The sequence below is a fragment of the Pezoporus wallicus genome, unplaced genomic scaffold, assembly GCF_028554395.1.
Source record: "Pezoporus wallicus isolate ANWC-B61680 ecotype Strahan unplaced genomic scaffold, APGP_CSIRO_Pwel_v1 contig_3181, whole genome shotgun sequence".
Classification (NCBI taxonomy): Eukaryota; Metazoa; Chordata; class Aves; order Psittaciformes; family Psittacidae; genus Pezoporus; species Pezoporus wallicus.
In genome coordinates, this window is record NW_026641700.1 from 3,823,046 (window position 1) to 3,833,758 (window position 10,713).

Sequence of the window (10,713 nt, forward strand, 5' to 3'; positions counted from 1 at the left end):
GCTGCAGGCTTTTCCTCACTGTATTTTTATTATATGCTATTTTTTTCTGCAGAGGAGTTCTTTAAGGCCAGTATTTTCAAAAACTGATTTATTTTCCTACTATTTGGCTGTCCATCATAGGCCATCAGTGCTCTCTAGCTCTGAAATATCAGTCCCAATTAAATGCAAATTGCAACACCAAAAATATTAGTGACAGTTGAAATATAGGCTTTTACCTTTCCGGGACTCAGAGTTCAGACTCCTAATAGTTTAACATGAGTAAGAAGGCTTCTGTGTGTCAAGTGGATACGAGTCTTCAATTTTGTAGTAGGTTTGGAAATGCCCGTGACTGCCAGCTTGCAGGGATGCATCAAAGTCTTTTGGGAAGTCGCCTCAGTTTTCACAAAGTTTATGACCTTCAGCCATTGTGGGTTTTAGTCGTGAGAGTCCCAGATAATCTTACGTGACATTTTAGTAAAAACCATGTCAGAGGATAGAAGTCTGAAAAGAGCTTCCAAAACAGGAAGCAAATGTAATTGTGCAAAAGTAGCCAACTTGTGCTGCTTTTCTGATCTGGTTGGGAACTGGGGGAGATATTGTGTGATATTTCTTGTGGGCAATACTAACTTGGCGTGACATGGCATTGCACAACTGAGCTTTAGATAGCTGTGGTGAATAACATGGTCAATTTCAACTCCTCTTTACGATACTTGAATTTCTCAGGATGGTGTATAATTTTCTTAAATACACTTGTTATTCATACATACTATTTCATTCCAAGTGCTATTATTTATTCTACAGACTGAATAATAAAAAAATTAAAATAGTATTTGGAATTCTAGCCACACTCCTCAGGCATGAGCCTGAGTATGTTATTTTCACTCTCTGAATGAATGAGCATAGCTTTTTATTACTTTTTTTTCCTCTTCCACTTGCAGAGTCCTCACAAATGAAATCCACACTCACATTCACCCTCTGATGTGCAACTTTACTGGCCTCAAGGCCTCTGGTAAGGAATTCTGGGAATTAGGTCACCCTGTGATGAACTGTCCTCTACACCATGTAAAATAATACCAGGCAGGCGGTGAGATTTATTGGTTATAAAGCTTTCATTAGCAAAGTAAACTTCATTTCTGCAAGGTGCTTCAATGCCTTGTGTGGGTGGCTCATTGTTTTCTCCTGTGTGGGGCTTCGGAAATGTTACCCACCAGCAATGTGAAGCGCTGTCATGTACCAAACCCACTGTGCTATATAATACACTGTTATACACATATATGATTAACTGCAGTTCCTTGCAAAAATACTTACCTTTTCCAGTTGTACTAATATGCTCTTATACATCTCTCCTTCTGCAGGATTGAAACACTACTGCCAAATGCTTCTTGTCTTTGATAACACTACTGAAATCTACTGAAGGAGGTTTTATGTTTTTACAGTGGTCATATGCACATTTTAAATGAAATCAAGGCAACCTCCAAACAAGATAGCAGAAAAAAACCCTTCTCAGTCTTCTCTCCTCGCCGCCCCCCCCCCGGCCTTTGTAATACAATAAGTTTGTCTTTACGTGGCTGCGTCTTTAGCAGCACTCCTGAAATGACTTTTGGAAACAACATTCTCTGTAAATACTGCATTTGCCATCACAAGCCCTTGCCTCTGAGAAAGCTCATACAAAAAGCAGAGACTCATTGAAATCCTAAGGGGAGAAAATTCAAAAGGGGTTGGGTACAATCATTGTCTCCATTGTGCAATCACTGCTAATAAGAATTCAAGTTAAAATTCAAATGAATGCTTGCAGAAATGTTCACCCATCTCACACATTTTATATAAATATGAGATATATGTTATTTATATACACGATGTAAATAGCATCGGTTTCTTGGCTCTTTTAAAATGGCTCGAAGAAATGGAGTAATCGCTTCAGCTGATGAGGCTTTGCAACATGTAATTTACTATGGGCCCCATCACTTTTGAATGTGTTGAGATTATGTTTGATGTATTATTGAAAATGTAACTCCTTCATCTGAATTTCTTGTCAATCCTCAAACAATGAGAACGGTCGCAACAAAGAAGAGAGTGGGAAAAAGAGAGGGAATGAATGTCTTACAAAATAGAATAGCCATCTAATAAACATGCTGGTAAAGGAGTATTTGGATAGGCTGAAGTTGTCCTTTCTTCATTATACTTTTGTCTCCATATATTTTTGTCTCTCTTGCCTTTTGTCTTCTGCTGTACCTTCCTAGAGGTTTATAGGTATTTTTATACATATATTACTGTTGAACTACTCAAGGGATTCATCTTCATGGAGAGTTATAACAGCCTCTTTTTTTACCTCCACTCAGCAGTGCAGCATCCACAGTGCGGATATCCTCAAGATGCTCTTTACCAACTCAGTGAATGCTGGGGAAAGGGGAGGTGAGTCTCTGCTGCTTTTTTTCTCCAGGTTATTCAGAAGGGAAGACTTTCTGGGGTCCCTTCATGTTATCTCCACATGGGTCAGTTTTGTTTTACTGAAAGTGTGTATTAACCTGACCATGATGAATACTTCCATTTATTACCTTTTACCACCTTGCTGAACTGGGTCAGCAATATTAAGTTACCCTTTTGCTAACAGCATTAGGACAGTTGTAAGAGCTGAACTGGGATTTATATCACTAAACAACATACGGTTTGTCTCATCATCTCTATGTTAGGGTTGACTGGGGAATTCCTTTCAGGATGTAAAGATGGGCACTTCTTAGCCCACTGCAGTTGGTGTCACAGCTGGCAAAAGCACCCCTGAGCTCAGGAACAACATGATTTCACTCAGCAGAGTGCAAGTTACTTGCAGTTATTTTACGCTTATTTTTTTCTATCTGCCTTTTTGTCACTATTACCCTTAATAGGTATGAAGTTCCATCTTTTCCTCTGTGCTATAACATAATAAATAATTGTGAAAAGCTAGCAATTTTATGTTATTGCACTAATTTATTGCATGATGCTGTCATGAGCAACAGCATCAGCAAAACCTTTAAAGTAATATTTGAAAAGAGCACAAATGAAGGTTCAGGAATAGCTTCCTAATAGTGCACTTGAAAAAGAGTGATTTTCCAACCAACATCCCCTCCCTGACAGACCATTAATGGCCTAGCAATTTGTGGCAGGAGTACAGCTCTGAGAATGATTGTAGCTGCTCTTTTTCCTTTTTATTTTAAATTTGCCCAAGGAACAAAACCAAGAATGTTAAGGGAGAATCCAAAGGAAAATGGATATTTATTTTTCTTTCCCACAAAGCTAAACAAAGCCCCAAAGCATATGTTGATTTCAGACTGAGTGGGATGTTTCCCTTTCAATACACAATTAAATACCACATTTAATTTTCAGTTGTACTTAGCTGTTTTTAAATAGGTAAGATGTTAAAGCAAAATATGTTAAGAAATTAGTACAGCATTAAAATGCTCATCAAATGTGTTTGCTGCTAGCCCAAAGATGGTGATAAATTCCACCCAAAGTCCCAAGTGCTGTTTCTTGACATTGCATTTTCCCACAAATGTAATCTAGTCTTAATGGACAGAGGTGAAATTCTTGTCTTTAGTATTCTGCATAGGCTCAGACAAAACATTTGCTCTGCAAAGTCTATTCCTATTAGTTACCTTATTCTGTTTCCCTTCTTGGTCTCTGTTTTGTTTCACTCTTCTACAGCACGTTTCCTGGAAAACCAAAGCGTGTATTTGTACTTCATAGAATCTAATTAACTTAAGCCATAGTAAAGTAAATGGCTGCCATTAGATATTTCAAGTCTTACCATACTGGGTTTTTTGCTTGCATAAAATGTTGTTATTATTTTATACCATACAATGAATTAGCATCCATCCCAAGTTATAATTAGCTTTAAACAAAGAGACTTGGGGGAAAAAAATAAAAAGAAACTAAGAATCAGTGCACTGACTTGCAACCAGATATCTTACTTATTTCTTCCCTTTTCTTTCCTAGTATAAGTACAACCGTACTGTACTTCATGTGTTCAAGAAGGACTTTGAGATCTTCATGTTAAGACAGTCTTGTCTGAGCTTTTACATTTAGTCTACTTGCCTGTTGTACTTTTACCTCAGCTGGCAACTAAGCCTACACACCCAGTGGGATGGGGAAGAGAACCGAAAGAGTAAACTTGAGAAAACACGCGATTTGAGATAAAGACAGTGTAACAGGTAAAGCAGAGGCTATGCACACAAGCAAAGTAAAACAAGGAATTAGTTCCCTGCTTCCCATTGGCAGGCAGGTGTTCAGCCATCTCCAGGAGAGCAGGGCTAACAGTTACTTGAGAAGACAAGCACCATCACTCCCGGTGGCTGTTCCCTGTCCTTTTTTCTCCAGCCTTATATACTGAGCATGATGTCATATGGTCTGGGATATCCCTTGGGTCAGCTGGGGTCAGCTGTCCCAGCTATGTCCCCTCCCAACTTCTTGTGCATCCCCAGCCTGCTCACTGGTGGGGTGGTGTGAGAAGCAGAAAAGCTTTGACTCTGTGCAAGCACTGCTCATCAGTAACTAAAGCATCCCTGTGTTATCAGTACTGCTTCAGCACAAATCAAAACCACAGCCCCGTACTAGCTGGTATGAAGAAAGTTAACTCTGTTCCAGCCAAGTGCAGGAAATTACCTTACATTGAGTGTGGTCATTTGGGTATAACTGAAGTGTAACAGTCTAATATCCCAATAGCAAGTTTTATTTATATGTGTTTACAGAAAGTAAGTTTTATCAGAAGTTTAGTTTTGTTTCATCATTCGGTTATCTGGAACTGCTGATGGCTAGAGAGAGAGACAGGGAAGTCACAACTATATTAAATATAGTGATAGTCTTTGGCATTTGTGAATAGTCTTCTATCATTAAACTCTAAACTTATTCTATCTGTAGTTCAGTACTTGTATTTTTTCTTTTCCACCTTCTTTCTCCCTCTGGGATATGGTAGTAAATGAAAAGGGCACATAGTTCTGCAAAATCCTTAGATCTGCCTTTCTTAAGGGGCCACAAAGGATGCTTATAAAATTCCAATTTTCCTTTGTTCCTGACAGAAAACCCTTCAGCTTTGTGTTCGTGTCTATCACAATTAGTGACAAACTAAACCTCTCCATGGAATACTTAATTTGATCTAAATATGTCATATATTTATTAATATAGCTGTAATTATATGGTTCTTACAGGGACAGAAAATGAAATACCTGTAGAAGTTACTGAATATAATAAGCAAGCAAGACAAAAGGGAAACCACAACCGAAGAGGATTCTCTGTGCCATCACTCTTAATTCAGTGCCTGCTAGGCAGCTGGATTCCCATTTTTAGAAAATCTTTTCTTCAGGCCCAAATACGCATGCTTTCATATGAACACTGGCAATCAATACAAAATGCATTAAAATGTGAATTTACGTCAGCATCCAGAAGCTCTTTCTTTAGGCTAAGCCCAGCTTGAGAAATTCACAAGAACAGACAAGTTAGTGTAAAAGGTCTTCTCTGGTTACTCTTTAATAATTAAAATAAATACTCCTGTGGGATGGAGCAGTGAGCAGCAGTAACAACTGATAAAAAGTGATATGGTTTGGCTACATATGGCATCCCTTCCATATCCTATTTTATTCTGCTAATCCTGCAGATGCAATAGAGTAGATTTTTACAGGGTGAAAAGACAGGGGGAATGGGTCTTTCTACAGTGGGTTTGGCACCACTTTAGTACTTAGATGAAGGTCAGATATTCAGAAGGGGCCATCAAGCATCTCCAATCATGACACGTGCACAGATTTTTCAAAGAAGTCAGCATCTTGTATGCAGAGCTTGTTCTGATAATCTTATTTGGTTTGGTGGCAAAGCTGAAGCTAAGCTCTTCTGAAAATCTGACTGCTGTAGCCAATTACGTTGACAGAAGCCCAGTTGGTGCATATTGAATTGTGGTTTGGAATGGTCAGAGAAGTGGGAATTTTGTGAGTTTCATAGATTTTGAAATTAGTTTAAGAGCAAACTCAGCAGAACAAAGAGCTCATTGCAAACCTCTCTTGTGTATCTTTCTGGAAATCACACCCACAATGTTTAGTCAGTACGTTCTTGTCTTCCAATGATAGGGAGACAAATTGAATGGCATTTCACTGTTTGGGTATAATCTTATTCCTTTGAAGAATCACATATAATTTAATAGATAAAGAGGGGATATTCTAAGTCATGAGTGAAATCCAACCCTACTAATATATTGAATATTTTACCATTAAGAATAGAACCAGTTTTGACACTAGTTTTACAAGCACTGGCAAAATAATTGATGTAAAACGATGGAATAAAAGTTTGTTGCTTCACCAAAAAGTTAAGGATGTAACTATTTTAAAATATACTTTTGTGGTTTCCCCAGCCACACTTTCATCTATATATCTGTGTGAAGAAGGCAGATACGTACCGTGACCAGCAGTACTTTTTCAATTGTGTTGCTTAAACCAACATGTTACAGTATGTTATAGTGTATGTGTATGCACTTGGCTGCAGTAATTTAAAGAGCTTGAGATAAAGTTAATTCTTTCTCTGAATTCATTTAAGAACATGAGTGACATTCAAAAATTACTCTCAGTCCCAGGCATCAAATAAGTTTTTAAAAATGACTGCCAAACATATTTTTGTTTGATTTTTTTTTAATAAAGTAATTAATACATTTTCTAGTGTCAGTATTTACAAGACCAAAGTTTTGCAAAAAAACCCCACCCTAATAATTCATCAACTTTAAAGATATGTTAAAATAAAAAAATATATGTGGAAATCTAAACACCCATGCACACACAGACATTCCAGAAATGTTATTTGAAAGACTTGCCGTGCTTTCCATCTATTTGCTTTTCCTTGCAGCCAAGCAAAATTTTTGCTGGAATGTTCAAGACCAGAATAAAGATGTTTGTGGGAAAGTCAACAACTCCATATAGGTAATGGTATGATCCACAACGATGACATGAAGGAGAGACATGAATACACCTGTTATTTGTTTCAACCCCTACCCCCTTTTTTCACTCCAGGATCTTTCTGCACAAACCACAAGTTCCAATACTGTCTAGGCTTTATCTGAAGTTCATTGGGGTTTGGTGTTTTTTTTTTGTTGTTTTTTGTTGTTGTTGTTTTTTTTTTTGTGCTTTGGTTGGGTTTTGTGTTTGTTCTTTTTTTTCTTTTTCCCTCCTTACTGTTTTATTTCATAGTGTAAGTTTCTAATTATAGACTCAGTCAAAGCCCCGCATATATAAGTGGTGTGTCAGTTTCTAGATAGTATATGCTTCCACTGTGACCTGTTTTCACACAGCAAAGTCAATGGATTGATATTCATTCCTAAGATCAAACCAGCAGCAATTTTAAACCCTGAGAGGTGTCTCTTCAGATGAATGGATACACAGTAGTGTGTTCCCATTTTAGCCCATTTATTATCTGGAATGTAGCAGCAACTGGCGATGCTAAATGCAGTGGTTTCATCTGAAGAATCCTGTGAAGCACAGACAGAAGTCTAAGTGGTTCATTGCCCTAAAAAAAAAATGTGTGAGATTTTGGACAGCCTTGGGTGACGTGGTCTAGTGTGAGGTGTCCCTGCCCATGGCAGAGGGGTTGGAGCTAGATGATCTTAAGGTCCTTTCCAACCCTAATGATTCTATGATTCTATGTTTTTGCAGGTGTCTAACTCACACCAAGCAGAGAGGCAGGAGGGATTTGATTCTTGTGTCTTTCTCAGTTGTCTCTGTTTTCTCCTTGTAAATTTTGGTCCAAATCTAACCTGCAAATATGAATTTCAACAGGGAGATGCTGAATATGGCTTGTATGTCCTTATGGATACTGTTTGCAGTATACAGGAAAAGCCAGAAAGTTTGCTGGAAAGACAAAATCTTAATAAAACAAAACTTTTTCCTTTCCATGCATTCACAGACTATCCCTCCTTATTTTCTCCTTTTACTGTGCAAAGTGACCAGAAATTCTGATCAGATGATTTGCCTCAACCACTGCCAGTTATCTTAAGCTAATTATTATGGATTTTATGCCTGTTTGCATCTTCACAGATAATTAAACAATATTAGAGTATTCATTACAAAAGGGATCAGACTGAGTTTGGATTGAGACTCTTGTACTCTTCTTCATGACTAGACCTGTAGCAAAGGTCCCATCTATACACACAACGCAGTATTTTGAGAACTGAGATCTTTTCCACAATGCTTTCTCAATAGTAACAACCAGAGAGAAATTATAAATAGATAAATATGATTGGATTGTATCTGTCCAATCACTCATGTTCAGTGGCTTAGGCTTAAAAAAAATTAATCCTCTGTCCAACCACCCTCTTCAAAAAACAACAACCAAGAGCAGTCTGAAAGAACCGTGAGTTATTGACTATGAGTTGCATTTATCTTTCCAGCAAGGACTAGAATAAATATTAAGTCAGTTCATAATATAAAGATAATCCTTTCTTTCCACTTGCAGAAATACATTTTTCAATAGTTATTTTAAAAAGGAGCCCTTCTGGAATTGAAGTACATGCATTTTTTTAATTGCTTCTTTTTTTCCTTCACTGGAATCATATTTTTCAGGCCATCTTTATTTCTCATCTTTTTAAAAATAATCAAATCTTGAAACTAGATCATTATTCTGTAAACATTAATTTTATTATTCCCCAATCAAACTCTGACTGTTACATACCTTAGTGTAATGCAGAAACCACGTAGCAAAGAACAAAGAGAATTTTTAGCGGAGGAAAGAAGGCAGATTAAAAAGATAACATTTTGCGTAAAAGGCTTAAAAACTGAGCTCTCCTTCAAACTCATGAAAACTGTATACAAGATTTAGAGCATTTTACAAAGCCAGAGAATGAAGGAGCCCGAGATGAGTTTTAGATCCAGTAAGCACATTGTAAACATCCCTTGGTCTTATATATGTTGGTAGAAGAAAGAATAAGCGGAAAACGCTGCTTAAAATGTGGAAAGGATATATATTTAAAAATCTTTTAGAGGTACTAGCAGATGTACCATGAAGAATGATGTCTGGATCAAACTCCTTGCTTCTAAACAATCAAATACAGCTGGCTCTAACAAATTCTGATAAATATTTTAATCTCAGTAAGAAAATGAATGCAGTGGTGTGAAAAATGAGCATATGAGTATCAATAAGATTCTTATGTGCTAATGTGTTTTTCTGGAGTATGGTGGACACAACAGGAAAGAGCCTGCCAGAGGTGTGTGTATATGTGAGGCACAAAAAGGCTGGTGACAAAATCAGATACAGCTTAGATGGTGAGGAGGAAGATAAACGCTGACATAAAAACAGAAGCATCTTCATTTGTATTTGCTTTCCGAAAAGGTAACTTGATCAGCACTATGTGCTAAGGGGCAGTGCTGCTAGCAGGCTGTGGAAGGAATTGAGAGAGGGCAGTTGCAGCTGGACTGAAGCAGTTATGTGAAGTACAGGCCTGGACGCCTCGCTGGTGTGGCATAGGCTTTTTTTGAAGAAATCACAAGATTTAGGTCTGACATGGATGGATGAGTCCAGAGATTATTCACAGATCCCGTTTAAAGTAAGATTGAAATATGCTTCCTACTTTTTTTTTTTCTGTAACGTAACAAAAAGTGTGAAGGCAATCTGCATTTTCAGAGCAACCAAACCTCTTGGCTATGGAGATTATTTTGAATATTTAAGTGTTTTTGCATTTAATGTTATTTCACTTTGTTCACAGTAGTTAAATAAACAGGTTTTTTTTTGTTTTAAGATATTTATAGTAGTATACTAGTTGTAGTTTCAAATTTTTTAATGCTTCTGGTTTACTTACACATAAAAAGCTAGATCTTTCTGCATGTATTCTTTTATATAGATTCATCTTTTTAATTGTTTAAATAATTTATTCAACATATTTTGACATATATATAAACTGTTCTTTGTTCTTTGTAATGTCTTACATGAATATATATATTCTAAGCTACCTGAAATCTCTTACCTTGCAAGTCAAATAGAAAGAAGGGATTAAGTTAGAGGGCAGTCATGTAAATAAAGCAAGTTTGAATCTGAATACAGTAGAAAATCTCCTAACCCTTTCTGAAAGCCAAGGCTATAACTGAATAATTTTTTTGTTAAACTTAAGTACTTAAATATTTTTAGACAATATTCCCATTAATTTTTGCAATACTTATTTGGTTAAACACACATATATATATTTGGCTGTTTACTAAATGAATAGCGTGTAATGTATGTAAATGATGCACCCTTTTTTTTTACCGTGATCTTTACTTAAACCTTTCTCTCCAAAGATAAATACTAATATAGGTCACAGTATAAAAATAGTATAGTAAGCAATGTAAGGACTAGATTCTGTTTGCAAACTGAGTAGTATAAACCCACCCTAACTCCAATGATTTCAGTGGTTTAACATAAACTGTGTTGTTATTAATGATTGTGCATATACTGCAGATTAAATGCTAATTCCTCCAAGGTCCTAACAGCAAGGAGCAAGATTTAGCTGGCAAAAAAAATAGAGTGGAAGGAAATGCCTACCTTCTTTCACTCCATCTGCAAATTTCTACTTGCATCCTGCAATGCAGGAGTATCTGACCTTTCAAGTAGACAGATGCCAGGTCTTTTAAGTAGGTACCCAAGAGACATACATCTTCAGCTTTCCTCTGAGAGATAACAAAAACTGTGCCCATCATGGAGCTGCAGTGGCCCTCTCTCCCATGACTGGCATACAGCCTCCATATTGTGTTTCAACATACATTA